This window comes from Opisthocomus hoazin, chromosome 1 (genome assembly GCF_030867145.1).
Source record: "Opisthocomus hoazin isolate bOpiHoa1 chromosome 1, bOpiHoa1.hap1, whole genome shotgun sequence".
Classification (NCBI taxonomy): Eukaryota; Metazoa; Chordata; class Aves; order Opisthocomiformes; family Opisthocomidae; genus Opisthocomus; species Opisthocomus hoazin.
This window is the reverse complement of record NC_134414.1, coordinates 60,211,888-60,232,563: the sequence shown is the minus strand read 5'-3', so window position 1 is coordinate 60,232,563 and position 20,676 is coordinate 60,211,888. Positions and strand designations below refer to the sequence as shown.

Genomic DNA, 20,676 nt, shown 5'->3' with positions numbered 1-20,676 from the left:
TGTTACTCTTTGTTTTACTATTCTCCGCAAGCTTAAGTTTTGCTTTTGGCAATTCCATGTAACCCCTGAACTTTCTAACAACAGTCTTCCATCATCTGTCTTATTTCCAATAGGCTTTCACATTTTTATTTATCCATTTTGATTTGGATCCCCACTTTGTTTTTTTTACTTTTTCATCTTGTTTCTTGACATTTAAATAAGAGACAGTTTCTATAATTCAGATATGTTTTGTATTCAAAATCATTAACTTCTCAGCAGAGTTGCTTTCATATCCCTATTTTTTTCAGTTTGCCCTTTGAAAAAGAAAAATGTTAGCTACAGAGCTTTTGTGTATGAATGGCTTCTAACTTTTTTGGCAGCATGTTAATTTAAAATGTCAAAAAGCTTTTTAAGGTGACTAAAGCACTTCAGGAACATGGGAAATGATGTCACTGGCAGCAAAGCAAGCAGGACTACATTCAACTTCCTTCTAGTAAAGAAGAGCACATTTGTGTGCCATCTTTTTAGGTGAATAGGGTATAGACTGTACAAAAACCTTAGTGGAGTGACGTAACGTTTTCTCTTTGCTTACTCCTTCTCTATAATTAAAATGATCTTTCTTGAAAAACAAGTGACACATGCTGGATTCCTATTGTGAACTTTTGTTGTTATAAATATTATGATCTTCATTTTTTGAACTCACACATTCCAGTAATTCCATTTGGGACTTATAGAATCCCAAGCTGTTTATAGCATGACTTTGGGGTTCATTGTTTCACAGCTTTACAGTCATCTAGAACTAAGGTTTTATATTTCCTGGACAAGCACTGTAACAACCAATTTATTAGTAAAAATTACTTAATTTTATATCAATCCTGTTCTTCCTCTTCTTTGTAGTTACTTCACTGAAAACATAGGGTGTTGTATGGAGCATTATGGGTTTAAAAAACTGTTTTCTTATCTCAGGAGTGCTGAGATAACTAGGGTCTCATGTCTATGTGCACAGATGCAAACAGAATTTGCATCTGTTGCCCACAATGACTGAGATACTGTGTCTTTGGCAAAATATATAAGAAAGATACCTCAGTTTGGACTGTAGTCATTCTAGGATGCAAAAACAGAAATATGAGACATTCTAGAGTATGATTCAGACAGTGTCAAGTCTGAAATGCCTCTAGAGGTGCTTTTTTGCCTTTTTTACAGAGAAATTCTCAGAAATCGATCCCGGGAAAGGTGATGGAGCAGCTCATTCTAGAGGTCATCATCAAGCAAGTGGAGGAAAAGAAGGTTATCTGGAGTAGTCAGCATGGATTCACCAAGGGGAAATCATGCTTGACCAATCTGATAGCTTTCTACAATGGCATGACTGGCTGGGTAGATGAGGGGAGAGCTGTGGATGTTGTCTACCTTAACTTCAGCAAGGCTTTTGACACAGTCTCCCATAACATCCTCTTAGGGAAGCTCAGGAAGTGTGGGCTGGACGAGTGGTCAGTGAGGTGGATTGAGAACTGGCTGAATGGCAGAACTCAGAGGGTTGTTGTCAGCGGCTCTGAGTCTAGTTGGAGGCCTGTAACTAGTGGTGTCCCCCAGGGGTCAGTACTGGGCCCAGTCTTGTACAACTTCTTCATGAATGACCTGGATGAAGAGTTAGAATGTACCCTCAGCAAGTTTGCTGATGACACCAAACTGGGAGGTGTGGTGGATACACCAGAAGGCTGTGCTGCCATTCAGCGTGACCTGCACAGGCTGCAGAGTTGGGTGGAGAGGAACCTGTTGAGGATCAACAAGGGCAAGTGCAGGGTCCTGCACCTGGGGAGGAACAACCCCATGCATCAGTACAGGCTTGGGGTGGACCTGCTGGACAGCAGCTCTATGGAGAGGGACCTGGGAGAGCTGGTGGAGAACAGGTTGACCATGAGCCAGCAGTGTGCCCTGGCTGCCAAGAAGGCAAATGGCATCATGGGGTGCATTAGGAGGAGTGTGGCCAGCAGGACGAGGGAGGTTCTCCTTCCCCTCTACTCTGCCCTAGTGAGGCCCCATCTGGAGTACTCTGTCCAGTTCTGGGCTCCCCAGTTCAAGAAAGATGAGGAGCTACTGGAGAGTGTCCAGCAGAGGGCTACGAGGATGATGAGGGGACTGGAGCATCTCTCCTGTGAGGAAAGGCTGAGGGAGCTGGGCTTGTTCAGCCTGAAGAAGAGAAGGCTGCGAGGGGACCTAATATATACTTACAAACATCTGAAGGGTGGGTGTCAGGAGGATGGGGCCAAGCTCTTTTCAGTGGTGCCCAGGGACAGGACAAGGAGCAACGGGCACAAACTGAAGCATGGGAAGTTCCATCTGAACATGAGGAAGAACTTCTTCCCTCTGAGGGTGACGGAGCACTGGAACAGGCTGCCCAGGGAGACTGTGGAGTCTCCTTCTCTGCAGATATTCAAGACCCACCTGGACAAGGTCCTGTGCAGCCTGCTGTAGGAGACCCTGCTTTGTCAGGGGAGTTGGACTAGATGACCCCCAGAGGTCCCTTCCAACCCTGAACATTCTGTGATTCTGTGATTCTGTGTAAAGGACTCAAGACGATTTGGGCCCAGGCTAAAACTTTTCTTTCAATATCAAGTAATGATAGCTACTCTTCTAATTTTTTTTTTTCTTCTAGAAGTGCACACTATACCAATATACCATTTACCTATCTTGAAGGAACTTGCATGTTTCACACCCTGAATACTGGAGCTGTCATACAAGTTAGAAAGCAACGCAGGTAAAACTCAAAAATAATTACTGTAATGTTTGAAACATTATTTTGAATGCATTGGCAAACAAAAAAAGAGAGAGAGAAAGAGAGGAAAGGCAAAAGAGAAAGAAGTTGAGCAGCATTAAAAAGAATTTTATAATTTTAAGCCTTTCACCTGAGTCACCCATTCCTGTACAGTACAGGACTACAGAGGTAAAGAACACAATCTCAGGGTCCATAGATGATATTCCATGTTGATCTACAATACCAGAATGTCTTATGAACAATAGCCTTGAAAGTAATCAAGTGAGCTGTTAGTTATAAATTCTAGAAATAATATATAGTAATGAAAATAATTTCCTGTAATTTGCGATGACAGAAAACTAGAATCAGCATTTCAAAAGCCCTAGATCTCCTGACAGCACATTCTGTGAATTTCATAACAACACTACTGAAGTCTCAGCATCATATAAAATGTAACAAATGGGAGAAATAATATCTTTCTTGTGAATATCAGATAAAATTAAAAAAAAAGGAAAATATAAATAATACAACTTTTTGATATCTTTCCCAGAAAAATCATAGAAAGCTTTTTTTTCACATGGTCTTCAACTGAAAATTCTAGAATGTTCAAGAAAATACAGGCTACTGTTATTTTGGAAACAATGACCAAAACACACAAAAGAGGTATTTATACTGATATGCAATACACTATAAGATGAGGCTAAGATACACAAGTTTGTCAAAATGAAAAATCTTCAATTATGTCTTTTTTAAAACTGAATACAGAATCGAAAATCAAGAGAATGGCTGAGGAAAAAAGGTTTCAAAGAGAAACTATTATACAAACATAAAACAAAGGAGAAAATAGAATGTAAATATTCACAGCTTATTATTTGTTCATACTTTTTCAATTGTTAACATTTTCACTTTATTCAAGAAAAATATTAGATTTTTATTTCTATTCAATCATTTGTTTCTAGGTGTTTTTTTTTCCTTCATGTTTAAAAACAGTATTAGGAAAAATTAGAGACTGAATGAAATAGGAAACAGAAGGCAGTGAAAAGTAGAACAATCTTTTCAATTTAAAGTGTCATTTAAACCCAATGCTTTTTCTCTTTTTAAAACTTCCAAATAAAAGCTTTCTCAAAACTCCCCAAAACTTTTAATTTTATTATTTGCTAGATTTTCATACACTATCACATCTTGATAAAAATTCTATAATTGAAGAGATATCCTCCTATATAGGAATATACAAAAATTTTCACTGATGTCTATGAAAATAATTTTCTTACAACTGAAGTTTTTTGAGGTGACTTCTTCACATATATGCCCTCTGGATATATCAAACTGACTATTATATTAAGTTGAGTTTTACTTAATTCTAGACACTAAAATTACAAACATCTGTCTGTAACATATGCAGAGTTTAGCTACAGTCATCCAAGAAAAAAGAAACTTTAATGTCACCAACCAAGTGCCCTGGAACTGCCAAAGGAAGCAAGTTGTTTCCTTGATTATAGAAGTAGGTTCTGGAAATGGAGATGTCAGCACTTCACCAGCTAAATCCTATCTTTACACTCTGATCTTAGCAACTTCCTCAAACAAGACTTCCTTAAAAGAGGTGAAAGAAAATTGAACAAACATAATGAGTGGTTTCTGGAAGGACCTGCACAGAATGCTAGTATAAGAAATATATGCAATAACAAATGCAATATTAATATTCTCTGTAATAACTAACCGATCATTTGCAATAGAGGCTTTCACTTCTTTTATCTTTTTTTTTTTTCCAGTATTCCAGCATTATCTAGATAAACAATGCTATTTTTTTGCATTGTGATACTGGAATTAAAATATCATGACTGGACATTCCTAGCATTTTTCCAGCTATAGCCTGTAACTACTGAAATTCTAATAGGAGATGCTTAATAGATTTGAACACCCGAAGTTCTTCCTGACCTTATTCCTTTTGACCAAATACACGGAATTTTGTGTGTGAGCAAAAATGTGGACTGTCTCCAAAAGCATCTTAAGTATTTTGTGGTTCCTATTCTGGCTTACCTGGTAGTCCTCTTATAAGGTTCAATGAACGCATATTCTCCACTCCAAACATGACAAGGTTTCCAGGAGAGGCTGACTGCTTGCTTGACTTCTAGCCATAGTGGCCCATTTCATGAAAGTAATAGTTGAGAAAATAAGCAATATTCCTGAAATCCCCAGCTGAGTCCAATGTCTGCATAAGTCCTTCACCAGTCTTGCACAGTATGAGCCATATGTTTTCCTGATCATAGGCTTTATGTCTTCTTGACCATCACAGAGTTAACTAAGGTAAGGACTTTTAAGAAAAGCAGAACATCTTAAATAAAGTGGAAACATGAGAACTAGCTGTCCAGATTGATTCTGCTCTGACGCCAGAAATGTCAAGGCAGAAAAAAGAACCTACCTTCTTACTTCCTTGAGTAAGAAGTGCTCCAGCACTTCCAGAGCCTGGGAATTGAGCAAACAGATTTCAGCAGAAACATTCTCTCTCTTGAAACTCAGAGGCTAGTCACATAAAGAGAACTCACTTGAATGAATCAGACACAGGCATACATTAAACCGTTCATGCCTTCATGCAGACACACAGGAAGACAGTAGTTTCCCAATAAGCTGCATTTAGTATCTGTAATACATCTATGTGATTACCTGCTCTGGGGCAGTCACCAGATGAGTGTGCATTGCATAGGCAGCCCACAGCCCTAAAAGACAGTCTTGACACTTGAGACCAAGCTGTTCAGAAGAAGCCCGTAACGAACACCTGGATACAGCAGTCTGATCTCTGAGCTAGCAACACCAGAAATTAACCAGAACAGCAGTGAACTGTTGAGAGGAAAAGTAATCCCAGTGACAGATCCTCTTCACACTCTTGCAGTTATCCTCTCCCTGAAAGAAGGGATCTCTATTAAGGACTAGATGTAGGCTGAAACGGTGGGCAAATAGTTGGGTGTGTGACGCCAGAGAAGAAATCACACTAAATTACCTGTCTGTGGTGAACCCTGTGAGTTGTCTAGCTAAAATATATCCAAAAATTGCTGGAAAGGAATGAGTATTAATGGTATATACAGATATATATTTAAAAAAAAAAAAGGCTCTGAAGATAACCTCTAAGCTTTTAGGAACAAAACTGAAGACCAAGACCCCATGGTAACATTTACTCACATACTTGCAGTATCACACATAGTGACAAAAATAGAAGTATAGAGGCAAAGCTTTAATCTACAATTAAAGAAAGAGTGAAAGTCAAAATCATTCAATTAATCAAGAACAAGCTACACTTCAGAAATGAAGTGAGCTGTTACAGAAAGGACTAACTGCAGCTGAACTGTAAGTGAACCAGATGGCTGGCACTTCAAACAAGGCATCAAAAAGGTTGTAAAGGAGCTCTTAAATAGAAGAATGGGGAAAAGCTGACAGCTACGATAAAGTATGTACCAGGTACAAAGTACTGTGGAACACAGGTGCAGATGTTTAGAGAAGGACCTCTAGTGAAGGATTCACTAGGTTTAATGAGGAACCTTCCTCAGGTTTGTGACCCTGAGGAACGTGAACATATAGAAGTCTATGGGACCTGATGTGAGATGCATCCCAGAGTCCTGAGGGAACTGGCTGACATAGCTGCCACACCACTCTCCATCATATTTGAAAAGTCATCGCAGTCAAGCAAAGTCCCTGGTGACTGGAGAAAAATAAACATTGCACCCATTTTTAAAAAGGGTAGAAAGGAGGACCCTGGGAACTACTGACCTGCCAGCCTTTCCCCTGTGCCTGGGAAGAACATGGAACAGATCCTCCTAGAAGCTATGCTAAAGTGCATGGAGGACAGGGAGGTGATTCAAGACAGTCAGCATGGCTTCACCAAGGGCAAGTCCTTCCTGACTGACCTAGTGTCTTTCTATGATGGAGTGACTACATCAGTGGAAAACGGAAGAGCGATGGATGTTGTAAAGCCTTTGACATGGTCTACCACAACATCCTTCTCTCTGAATTGGAGAGAGATAGATTTGATGGGTGGACTGTTCGGTGGCTAAGAAATTGGTTGGAAGGTCGCAGCAAGAGGGTAGTGGTCAATGACTCAATGTCCATATGCAGATCGGTGACAAGTGGTGTCCTTCAGGGTTCCGTATTTGGACCAGTCCTGTTTAAGATCTTCATAAGTGACATAGCAGGATCAAGTGCACCCTCAGCAAGTTTACAAAAGTATACCAAGCTGAGTGGTGCTGTCGACATGCTTGAGGGATGGGATGCCATCCAGAGGGACCTGGACAAGCTCGAGAAGTAGGCCCGTGTGAACCTCATGATGTTCGACAAAGCCAAGTACAGGGTCCTGCACATGGATTGGGGCAACCCCTGGTATCAATACAGGCTGGGGCATTAAGGGTTTGGGAGCAGACCTGTTCAGAAGGACTTGGGACTACTGGTGGATGAAAAGCTTGACATGAGCCTGCAAAGTGTGCTCGCAGTCCAGAAGGCAACTTCATCCCGGGCTGCATCAAAAGAAGGCATTCTGTCCCTCTACTCTGCTCTGGTGTGATCTCACCTGCAGTCCTGCGTCCAGCTCTGGAGACCTCAGCACAGGAAAGACATGGATGCTTTGGAGCGGGTCCAGAGGAGGACCACAAAGATGATCAGAGGGATGGAACACCTCTCCTGTGAGGACAGGCTGAGAGAGTTGGAGTTGTTCAGCCTGAAGAAAAGCAGGCTCCAGGGAGACCTTATTGCAGCATTTCAGTATTTAAACGGGGTTTATAAGAAAGATGGGGACAGGATTTTTAGCAGGACCTTTTGCAATAGGACAAGGGGTAATGTTTTTAAACTAAGGGAGGGCAGATTAAGACTGGATATAAGGAAGAAATTTTTTACTTTGAGGGTGGTGAAACACTGGAACAGATTACCCAGGGAGGTAGTGGAGTCCCCATCCCTGGAAACCTTCAAGGTCAGGTCAGATGGGGCTGTGAGCAACCTGATCTAGCTGAAGACGTCCCTGCTCACTGCAGGGAAGTTGGACTAGATGACCTTTAAAGGTCCCTTCCAACTCAAACTGTTCTATGATTCCACGCTTCTGTGATAAGATCGAAGATAGCAATAGTCAAGTGGAAAGTAGAGAAGAACAGATGGAATGGATAAAATTATTATAATAAATGAAAGTACTTCTACAGCACTATTGAATGTCATGCTCTAGGTTTATGACAATATCTAACTGTTAAAATCAGTGTGAGACTTGGAAAGCAGATTGTTACATCTCTGCATATTACAAGGGTGTTAAATAGAGGATGAAGAAATAAAGTAATGATGGCTAGTGTTATGAAGAGTAGCCTTAATGCGATACAGGTCTGATACAGAAGTTTGCATATTCTCACTAAAAAGTAATGTTGTTGTATTTATTCACATATTGTGCTGCAATTTTTTGTTTGCACAGATCTGTGTGCTTTGACATTAAAGCCCAAACAGAACAAATTTAGCATAGACCTGAGTAAATAGTTCTGTTGCAAGGCAAAGTCAGGGCAAGGCAGCTAATTTAAGAAGGAAATTGCAGTTTAAGGTAACAGAATTTGGACTTTGTAACCTCTTTCAACCTTATCACTGTGGTTTTATCACAGTCATTCATTAAAATGCCTCCCTATCTCTCACCACAACCCAAGCAAAAGTTTTCACAGAGGCTATAATATACTTTCTCTCCTACTTTCCTGTATTGTTACTAGCTAAAAGCAAGACCTTCATTCAGATACTTAAAACTAGTTTTTTCTGTTATAGTCATAACAAAGCATGATCATAACAGAATTTCTGCTGTAGTCTTGAAAAGCAACTTTTCTGTGTTCGAGCTGTGCTGTCACTGTCACAGACATGCATACCAATGGGAAGCACAGAAGGGCAGAAATACATTAAAAGAAATGCTGAGTAAGACAGTGAAATATTTTATGGAATGAGGTGAAAACCATGGGATTCTTGAAGAGGACGGGAAGAGGAACTGCAGAGTGTCAGGAAACAAAACCAAGAAGCTGATAAAGGGAGACTGGACCTGGGAAAATAGTACTTTAAGAAATGTGGAAGAAGGGTAGGACACTTCAAATATACATCCCATCAACTGGCAGAAAAGAAAGGAAAGAGAGACTTTTATCTAAAATTAACTTACAGCACTCCTATGAGAAAAAGCCTTTAGTCCCCACAAAATTTCTTTTGATTTGCACAGCTTGGATTATGGGGGCTAGTGTATCTATGAGCAGATTTATGCAGTAAACCGATTTCAAGTAACACTAGATATGGATAATGAATATTTTTAATTATTTTGTTCAATTGAAGTGAGAAGCATGTTATCAGAAGAGAAGCTTCTAATCAAAACATCATCATACATGAAACACTGGGTTCTATATACTATGTTTAGGAAATTGTAGACAACATTATTGTTTTAGGGGTCTCTCTAGAAGTATTTTACAGATTCAATTCAGTGTTTGTTTTTTGGGTTTTTTTCTCCAACAGCTGTTTACGTCAGTGCAGTGAGGCAGTCTATAGATCAAGCTGAACTAGTCCCTGAGACAAAAAAAGCCCAGGGAAAAGAGGAAGCAGAGGTGCCTCATCAATGTCCCACTACCAGGAGAGTGTTTCTACTGTCATCAACGGCTCCAGATTAGGAAGGAGAAAGAGGTATCTCCATTTTCTCTACAAAGTATGACTTAGATGAATGGAGATAATGAACTTTGAACACAACTTAGAGTGGGTCCTTGACAGCAGCATATCTAGATCTTCCCCAAAACTTTAACCTGTCTGCTTTTAAAGATAAAGCCCATCAGAAACAGGCAAGGGTTAAGAAGGGCAAAAGACAGGCAAATTTCTGAGCACTAAGGAACTGGCAACTATGCTGGTTTTAAGCCAACAAATAAGACAATATTACTTGTAGGATGTAAGGTCTTGGAAAGTCATTTAAAAAAATGGATGCATTAAAGTAAATTTAAGTGGGACTGTACCATCTGTTTAATAAAGTATATCAAGATTCATTTGGCTGTACATTTTAAAGACAAAATTTGAAAAAGATTTTCAAAAGTAGTAGCTAACCTGCCTTGTAAAATCATATATAAATGTCTATTCAATCACATTACTATCAAAGTTATGATTTGTTATTTATTTAATGAATCTTGACAAGTTTTATTCTACGAATACATTTTTTTATTATGTGTTTGTTTTAAAAGGAATTTAGAATCAGCATATTTATCAGGCTTTTTTGCTGTTTTGATTTTTTTTTTTTAATGTATCAGTTCAATACAGAGCAGTGTAATATTTCTCTTTCTGGAGAGAATCTAACAAATCTAATGACAAATCTAACAAATAAACATACTCTGCCAGGACATACTTGCATTTGTTTGTATTATCTCTTGAAGCAAAAACAAAATTAAAACTTGCATAGCATAGCTTATTTCTGACACTTGTCTTTAATCTGTAGTGATGAACAGCTTTTCTGAGGCTTCATGCAAATTATATACTTCCCCTTTGCTTCTAATTCTTCAACCACTTGCCGGATGACTCCCTTAAGACAACACTAGGCTTTTGCGGAGCAAAATTTGTGCCCTTAAAATATTTAGTACAGATTCAATTATGGTTTGTGTTGTCCACGTAGATTTTATATGCACACTACAGGAGTGAAAAGTGGTTTAATGCACCATATTATGCTGCCTTTTTCTACAATTTCCTACACTTAGAGAGAGCAAAAGAATAGGTAGATGAGTTCTTCAGGCAACAAACAGCCCTCATAGATATCATGGAATTCCTGTTTATAAGATTTCAGAGCAAGAGATTGTTTTCCAGACTGATATTTCTTGTCCTTGAAGAATGCATTGCTTATTGTACAGACCGACAAGAAGAACAAATTATGATGAGGCCTGCAGCAAATGACTTGCTCTGTATTGCTGCCCACAGGCTACTGACTCGGAGGATTTCCCGGGTCTGAGACTAAATGGGAATAGGTCATCTCAAATAGGAAACATTCAATATGGTCACAAAGGATGAATTACTTTTCAGGCCAGAAAATCTGCAGACATCAAGTTTTTTCTCTCAGCAGTTAACTGCATACCACTGAATACTGTTGCATTTCCCTTTTGCAGTGTTTTGTGCTACTATGGTACCTGTTTCGTTTTAGACGTCGTAGTTTTGCACAGTGTTTCACATATTCTGAGAAATGGTCTGATGATCACTGATGATAAAGAAGCCTGTTTCCTTAATGCTTTCTGTTTTGATGACAACCTGTTTTCATGGCCATAGCATTTATGAAAACTGTTCCTTTGTATATTACCTGGTGCTAATAAAGTACAAGTTCATACATTATCATCATAAAATCGTAGACTAGTTTGTGTTGGAAGGGACCGTTAAAGGTCATCCAGTCCAACCCCCAACCCCTCAGTAGTGTTTTGCTCAGCTGTGGCACTTGGACTGACAAGAGGCAATGCATTTCCATGTTGCCAACACTTATATAAATGCGATTATCTTTGAGCTGATCTCTGCTGCTGTACAAAATCCACACCCAGTAAATTAACATGGGAAATGCACCTATCAACCAGCACTAACATACAGATGTATGCACAGTACAGTTATCTTGCTTATCCCCTTAATATACCAGCTTAGAGGGACTGCTCACTCATTAATTTACATAGTGTTGGTGAGATCTTATGCCACTCTATGTGTCACTTAGATTTTAATGTATCTGCTATAATACCAGTTACTGCTCCACTCTTTTTTCTTCCTTTTTCATGAATTTGCTTGCATACAAGGTATTTTGTTAATGTTTTTATGATAATGACAGACCATATCTGTCATTAATTAATACTAACAGGAACAGTAAGCTGCTACTGAAATTTTTGTTGCTACCTTCCATCCCGATGTGATATTTAATTGCTGAGTCTTTACTCAGAAGAGGTTGTCAATGAAGCTAACTATGGGATGGTTTTGACCACTAGTTTGATTTTCACTTCTGACAAGAGAGTTGATTTCCTGCTTTACTTAAATCTTTTAAAGTCTCGTTTGACATCAAAGACTACACTTCTCTTCCCTTTTTACCGAATATGTTGTTCCCAGTGTGTCAGTTTGGGAATATTCCTCTATCTTTTATTAATGTAACAGAATCATAGAATCATAGAACATCTCAAGTTGGAAGGCACCCATAAGGATCATCAAGTTCAACTCCCTGCTTCTTGCAGGATGACTTAAAACTAAATCATATGACTAAGAGGATTTTCCAGATGCTCCCTGAACTCTGACAGGCTTGGTGCCATGACCACTTCCCTGGGGACCCTGTTCCAGTGACCTACCACCCTCGCAGTGAAGAGCTATTTCCTATTGAGCATATTGATTTCAGAAGTAGGTATTACAATGGTATACTGGATGAAAATGCCCAGGTGTTGGTAGTGGGGGCTGCAGGGTGGCCTATGCAAAGGGTAGCTGGGGCTGCCCCATGTCGAGCGCAGATGGTTCCAGCTGGCTCCAGCCGACTCACCTCAGGGCACGGCTGAGACCCTCAGCCAAGATTGTGGCACCCTGGGGAAAACTTATTTAAGACAGGATAAAAAACCCTGGGCAGCTGGGATAGACAGCAGTGAGAAAAATGCTAGAGAAAGGCCCGCAAACACCAGGGCTGGAGAAGAAGGATGGGGAGGAGGTGGTCCATGCACTGGAGAAGAGATTCCCCTGCAGCCTGTGGTGAAAACCACGGTAAAGCAGCTTGTACCCCTGCAGCCCATGAAGGACCCCACGCTGCAGCAGCGGGGAGTGCACTGAAGGAAGCTGCAGCCCATGGAAAGCCCATGCCAGAGCAAGCTCCTGGCAGGAGCTACGGCTGGTGGAGAGGAGCACACACAGAACCAGTCTGTTTCTAAAGGACAGCAGCCCATGGGAAGGGCCCATGCTGGAGCAGGCGAAAAGTGTGAGGAAGAAGGAGAAGCAGAGATGAAGTGTTATGGACTGACCACAACCTCCATTTCCATCCCCCTGTACTGCTCAGTGTGAGGAGGTAGAAGAGTTGGGAGAATGGAGTGACAGCAGCGCTGAGGAGAAGGACTTGGGAGTGCTGGCTGCTGAGAAGCTCAACATGACCTGGCTGTGTGTGCTCGCAGCCCAGAAGGCCAACTATATCCTGGGCTGCATCAAAAGCAGTATGGCCAGCAGGTCAAAGGAGGTGATTCTGCCCCTCTACTCTGGTCTGATGCTGATGACACAAAACTGGGAGGTGTGGTAGATACGCTGGAAGGCTGTGCTGCCATTCAGCGTGACCTGGACAGGCTGGAAAGTTGGGCAGAAAGGAACCTGATGAGGTTCAACAAAGGCAAATGCAGGGTCCTGCACCTGGGGAGGAACAACCCCATGCATCAATACAGGCTTGGGGTGGACTTGCTGGAGAGCAGCTCTGCAGAGAGGGACCTGGGCGTCCTGGTGGACGACAGGTTAACCATGAGCCAGCAGTGTGCCCTGGCTGCCAAGAAGCCCAATGGCATCCTGGGATGCATTAGGAGGAGTGTGGCCAGCAGGTCGAGGGAGGTTCTCCTTCCCCTCTACTCTGCCCTAGTGAGGCCTCATCTGGAGTACTGTTTCCAGTTCTGGGCTCCCCAGTTCAAGAAAGATGAAGAGCTACTGGAGAGAGTCCAGCAGAGGGCTACAAGGATGGTGAGGGGACTGGAGCATCTCTCCTGTGAGGAAAGGCTGAGAGAGCTGGGGCTGTTCAGTCTGGAGAAGAGAAGGCTGCAGGGACACCTTATAGCAGCCTTCCAGTAACTGAAAGGGGCCTACAAGAAAGCTGGAGAGGGACTTTTTACAAGGGCATGTAGTGATAAGACAAGAGGTTTTAAAATGAGAGGGTAGATTTAGGTTACATATAAGGCAAGGAACAAATTTTTTATCATGAGGGTAGTGAGGCACTGGAACAGATTCCCCAGAGGAGCTGTGGCTGCCCCTCCCTGGAAGTGTTCAAGGCCAGGTTGGATGGGGATTTGAGCAACTTGATCTAGTGGAAGGTATCCCGGCCCATGGCAGAGGGGTTGGAACTAGATAATCTATAAGATCTCTTCTAACCCAAACCATTCAATGATTCTATGTTTTTAAAAATTCTAAATTATAAATAGGAAAAAATAATTTCTTTTCCACAGTTTTGCAAGTAGTAAAGTAGATCAGATTTTCTAAAGTAAGCAACACAAAATCTGTGCCACAGATCATATTTTTTGTCATAGCTATAACTCTTCCAGAATCTCAAAACTCTCCTTCACTTAATATCATACTTAAAAATGAGAAGATAGAACAATGTTCCTGTTTTGCTAGGAAACTCTTACACAAGCAGTTTTTATAAGCCATAGCAGCAAGCAATTTAGGTGCAAAATAGGCTTTTGTAGAGAGCATCTGCACCATAATGAATACTTTGGTTAGCGTCACTATTCACCTAAGTAGCTAGAAAAGGCTGTCTCATTTTTTGTGCCACTGTTGTCTAGACTAAATGGAGAAGACTTGACGGTATCTATCTCCCTGTTGCATCAATGTGTATGTTTTCTCACTGTGTACTGTGCAGTGCTTTATAAGCAACGGAAAAAGAAAAAGTAGCAAAAATACAAATGTCAGGGTTTAAAACTTTTTTATTGTCACATCATTTACAGTTTTAGACAAATTTGAACCTTAAATTAGTTTCAGAAAGCTCTGTACAATGTGTACTCTTTTCCTTTTGTTATTCACATAAAGAGAAATGAAAAGCTTTTCATTTAAGTACAAATTCTATCTAAAAAGATACTACACAAAAATGAGAATCATTTGTGTTGAATTATGGGACTCTGATTAGTCTTTAATAACCTTGGTAAGCTAGTAAGTGAAAAACAAAATAAACCAGGAAAAAAGATCATTGGGTTTTTATTTAAATCACTGACAAAAAGGACTATGTGGCTGATGACCTGTTCTCAATTTACCTCCTAGGCATCCTAACACTGGGAGACGCATGGGCTCAACTTCATGCCCTCCTAATCACTTTTTCCTTCTCTGTCTTCTACCCGTAAACCATATGTAAGTTTGAGTTTGCACATAATTTTCCGTGACATACAGTCATCTCCAAATGTTCATATAACTTTCAGTGTTCTGTCTTACAAATACAGAAAGGCCACCTTTGTGAGCAACAAAAAGGGCATATACCTTCATTATCATCACAGAACTGTGAAGAAAAGATCTTCACTCTCAAGAGATACAAAAGCATCAGCGATCCTGCACTCTACTGTGCATTTCTGATGTTGGAAGTTGAAATGTATTTCAAAACGAGGAAGATGAAACTTAGGAAATTATTTCCCATATCTTTTCTAGCTGTTTAATATCTTTAATATAAATTATGCCAACGTCTTACATGCAAAGGTAATATTCAAGTGTTCAATATATCTTTGGCACCAGCTAGCAATCAGAGGGAGCTGAAGTCAGCACATTGTGATAAACCGCTTCTCCACAGATGTGTCAAAAGACAGGAACTCTGTCAAGTAGGAACATCTAATGCAACACATCACTCTAATACTCTGCTATCACACCTTGCAAAAGATGGCATTTGTCCAAGGGTTTGATTTCAAAAAGACAGTAATATTGTATTAATTCCAGAAATAAAAGAAAAGAAGAAGCCAAGAGATCAAATATGAAAGTGAGAGCCAACAAATCATTGGGGAAAAGATTAACATAATCAAGATACTGAGCTATTCTGTACCTACAGAATTGCTCTAACTTTGGAAGAAACTAGAAAGTGAAAAAGGCAGTAAAAAACATAATCTAAAGAAAAATTAACATCTAGATATGCATTTGTAATATGAAAAACAAAACAAAGCAAAACTTGTGAGGCAGTCTTTCCTACTGTAACAAAAATAATAAATAGGCAGTTTAGGAGCAAACACATCAGAAAGCAATTCTAACACCACTGAATACTGAATGGCTGTTGCACAAAGTGCATTGAAATTCTACTTCCCAATTACCTCTGTGGGGTATCTGTCATTGAACAGTGCAAAGTGTGGGATACAACATATCAACAAAAAAACATTTAAGGAAAGAAAGGAGAAAAAGTGTTTTGAAAGTGACTCTCCAAGAGCATATTACTGAAGAGTGTATCAAACTAAGGCCCTAAGTATCTGAGATTATTAAATGCTGTACTCTCGAGAATTCTCTTGTTCCATGAGAAAGAATTGCATTTCAGTCATCAACAGAGTCATCAGAATGTAAAATTTGTTAAATTTATACAGCAGTTTGAACTATTCTAAGAGGCAGAGGGAATTTAACTATTACATGATTATCGTAACACTAAAGAAGGCACAGACTTGATATCAGTGATCAAAGGGAAGCACTACTGCAAGTGCCACATCTTGCATATGAATAATTTAAAAACATGGTACTTTGTATGTATAGATGAGGACTCAGGTAATGTATTCCATCACCGTTTCCATTATGTACTTGAACAGCTCTTATGAAAACAAATATTAATTTGCCCATGCCACAGTACATTAATAAAAGCTTTAAAAAATACAGCTGGAAAGTTTAGTTGTTAGTATGCCAAATCAGTGCCAAAACAAAATCTCATCTCACTATTTTTGTAACCTTTTGAGCTAGGGAAATGAGCAAATGATAGCAGGGTGAAACATGGTGCTTAACGACCAGCAGTAAAGGAAAAAATAGATTGTCACCTACATTTAATGTCTTATGAAGTAGTGGCCTCTATTCACTGAAAGGATGTAGTCGTCACTTCCATTAGTGACAGTTTTCAGCCCTTTGTGGCAAAAGTAAATATTATTCCATACATATCAGCTAGCAGTTCAGTGGTATAGCAGTATGAGACAGGTTCCCTTCCAAATAAGTTCAGGCACATCTTTTGCTGCATCTAGAAATATGAAATCATTTATCCTAACAGAAGCAATTAAATTTCCAGTATAGTCAATAGAACAGCAGGTGCCTCTGGAGATCTCCAGAGGGACGTTTGGTCTGCCTAATTTAGACAGACAGATATAGGGATATTTTCTACTATGGCAGGATTTCAAAAAAATTAGGAAGTCTTTATTTCACCTGCAAATATGAGCTCCAAGTAATGTACATTATTTTCAAAAGCAGTATCTTTTCTGAGATTGTCTTCTGAAAGAAGAGATACATTATAAATGACCAAGGTCCAATCACTCCTAATCACAGCACCAAAATATCATACTTACTTCATAACCTCATTATTTGTACTTGCATGAAAGATAAATGAATCATGTTTTTAAATTATTGGGGAAGAAGGAAAAATAATTACCATTATTATTGTTGCCATATGCAACTGACTTTGCTTATCATGATTGCCTATTAGAGTGATAGTTGTAGACTGCAGTACGTAGGAGAATATGCACTGAACCCATTATTTGCCTACCATGAAGACAAATGAATGAAGAAGAGCCCATCATTTAAAACTCTCCAAGACACCAGTCTGTGCAAGTAAGGATTTTTACAAAAGAAGGTGACTTTGTCAAACCATTTTCGTCACTGACTGGTTCAGCAGAGTTCATGTTAGTTCCTCTAATTGCACTTTGTTGCTGTGAACACAAACTTGTGGAGTCCAGAGCACAGCTTATAACAGTCAGGGTCCAATGGAATCAGAAAGTTCTATTGATTTTTGGCAAATCTACTATTTACAGAAAAAAAAAAGGAGGATTACTGTGAGCCTCTCACAAAGGAGAACTGCCCAGAACCCAGAGTCTTCTGGGAAAACATACTGTCACTTCTGCAACAAGTTTGATTTCAGTGGTTTAAAGGTTTGAATAGAATCTAGAAAACAGAATATGTTTAATCATTGTATGTTTACATATTTTAAAGCTGATTCTTTGCTTTGGATTTTCATGCACTTGTATATCTAGCTTGAGAGAAAAGAGGAGGTAACAGGAGACATCTGTTCTTTTCTGTATGCAGGGCAGAATGGTCTTTGATCTGTTTTCTTATGTACATATTAAAGATAAGAAGGAAGGGATCTTTAAGATATCTGTTCTTCATTTGTTATTCAATAATATTTAGTCATTTGTCCAATAAATATGTACAGTATGATTTTCTGAGAGCTCACTGGACCCACCCTTAAATGGGCTCTCCCTTTAAATCTCAGAATATCAACTTCCTTCTTGCCCTCATGCTGGGATTCTTGAAATTAGGAAAGGAAATTTAGTATAATTAGTGAGAAAAGGGGTCATCTCCTTTGATGACAAAGAGCAAAGAAAGTTTCAGAAAATATGGAAACTTTCTAACAGAGTTTTTCTACCCTGGATTTACTAGGGATAATTACTTTTTCTGGTCTGGAAAGACAAAATGTAATCAGGATATATTTTTCAATCTGACTTAAATTATTTATTCTAAACGCAAAACTGGTCATCTACCTCAAATGAGTCCTTCTTTAGTTTAATCATCTTTTTTTAACCACTAGAAAATAATACAGAATCACAAAGTGAGACTTTTTTTAAGAGCCCCCCAAATGTATGTGTATGTATATATAAATGTTTGTATACGGTAAATATTTCTCTTTAGAAAATCACACATTCCTGATTTTTGTGTTCAAACTGACAACCTCTTGGAAAGGGCTCAGAAACATCAGACGGAGGTGAAATCCTTCAGACCAGACACCTAACTGCGGGTGTCTACAGTGTAGAGGTCAACATGTGGGCAATGTACCCAAACTCCTTTTATACTGTGCCTGACTAAAGAACTACTGTTCTCCTTATCCTGAATCATACACTTACACATGGCCAAACTGACAGCTCTCCAAGATCCACGGACTAGACTCACATAGAAGGGAAGCTTAAACACCTAAATGCAGGTATGTGACTAAAGGATTGAATTCCACCCCTGCTGCAAACAAATGCCACAGGTTATGACTAATTAAGTTACTTTTCAGTGCATTTCACTATTTTTATTGTGAGAATTACCTGAAACAAAGCTTCTGATTCTTTGCCACCTATTGACATTTACAAAGTGATAGAAACTATTCAGTCCTGAGGGCCTTAGTACCCTGACAGGCTGTATAAGCAACAGAAAATCAGGCTATACATGCCACTGGTATACAGAGCTCTGACTAAGGTTGAGAAGGAGGACCATATCCTATCCTGACATTACGAAACAGACAGAAACGCTACTTCAGTATCCTGTGTCTTGAAATATTTAAAAGCTGATGTAAAAAGTCATATTAAGCTGAATCACCACTCATTTCCTTTCCCCTAACACAGAAAGCAAATGGCTATACACAAAATACAACTAAGTAACAAAAATGTACTCGTTTAGCAAGCAAGGTTACAGCGACACAGAATTTATATTAAAACATATGTAGTTGCCTACACATATAGCAAGTCATGTATCACCCTGCCAATCTGTGTCACCTTAAAGCTAAAGTATATAGACTTTTACAGATTGCAGGAATTATTGGTTCTAAAAAATTGGACAAATATGATTTTTTTCTACTAAATTAGCTATTTCAACTTTGCAGTGCAGTAATACTGCTTAGATAGAGTGCTGGACGTAAGTATGACTCCATGTATCTCTGAGGAAGCACTGCAATCCTTTAAGCTCCCCTTATTTAATCTGTCCATCACAAGCTTAATATGTGATTCATCTTTTTTGTGTCACAAAGGACATAAAGGTAATCTTTTGTATTTGAATCTCTAATTTAAACTGCCCATCCTCCTTTCCTGAGCAGTAAATGTTAGAGAGGAAAGCTTTTTCTGCAGTTTCTTCAGCCCTTTTATCTGAGGAAAAGCAGTTCTATGTTGGGTCTCTGAGGAATTTGATGTTCTCTTTATCCCCTGACCCTATTTCCATACTCAGAACTGCAAGAAAGGAAACTATCCCACAGAAAAATGACATATTTGGAGGTTAGCAAGACTTGCTGTATGTAAATTATATGCCCTTCTCCCCAAGACCCACTCTAGTCTTTTGGGACAAGGGCAAAAAAGCCCTCAAAATGAAATACCTTATAATGGAATTGTTCTATTCCACTCCTTTAGTTCCTCACTTCAGAATAAAACAACACAACTCCTAGTCTCTAGAGAAAAACAACACAATAAACTATACAATGCAGATTTAATATCAAAGAAGGAGGGCATTCCTGATAGATGAAAGACCTTGAGACTTACCCAGCAAGATTTGCAATGTTTTTCTTTGCACAGAAATTTGTAGTTCTTAATTAAGTCATAGCATCTCTTTGGAGGGAAGATTGTGTTCATTTTCTCAGCATTGTAGTCACCATTTCAATCAAGAAAGAGAGACAAAAGCATACTAAACCTGGAGGGCTACAAAAGATATTTCTTTTAAGGAGGAAGGAATAATGATTGCCTTTGAGCTTCAATCTGGATGCCACTTCTCGCAGAAAACAACCCTATTGATGGAAAATAAATTTTTCTGTTTTTTTTTTCTATTTCACCACTCTTTCCTTTGTTGTCAGAGAAGAATTATTTTTCACAAATAGAGAAACCAAGAGAGTTTCTCATGAAGCTATCAGTAATGTTAGAATGGCTCACTTATTTCAACTCCAGAAACCATTTGGGAAACTGTATTTGAAAGATGCCAAGAAGACGGAAAAACAAGATTAAAGCAAGTCCTTAGATGTAATTAAATTCAATAAGCAAGCAAGAGCCTTCTAGTATCTCTAATTCTTATGACTGGGGAATGAGGTAGAGAACTAGAGTGGAGATCATGATGGTGCCAAGCTTGCATGCCTTCCCTAAGTAGTCTCTCCTTTCACCAGTGCAGATGAGACGATACCTGGTTTGAACACTTCTTATCTCTGAGTCTTCAAATCAGAGTGGAAACATATATTATTAAACTGAAATACAGAATTTTCAGCAAAATAACTGTTGGTTTCAACACAATCAGGTTTTTGTCCCGTAGTTCTGGCTATCTATGCTTAGAGATAGACCATGTAACAAAAAAATCCTTTAAACATATTACAGTACTTTGATTGT

The 20,676-nt window shown here is 39.2% G+C and overlaps 1 protein-coding gene across 12 annotated transcripts in view; it reads right to left on the bottom strand.

The window, feature by feature from the left end:
- GPC5 (glypican 5) overlaps positions 1 to 20,676 on the bottom strand; it is an 846,827-nt gene that overhangs the window by 563,655 nt on the left and 262,496 nt on the right. The gene's annotated exons all lie outside the window — the stretch shown is intronic.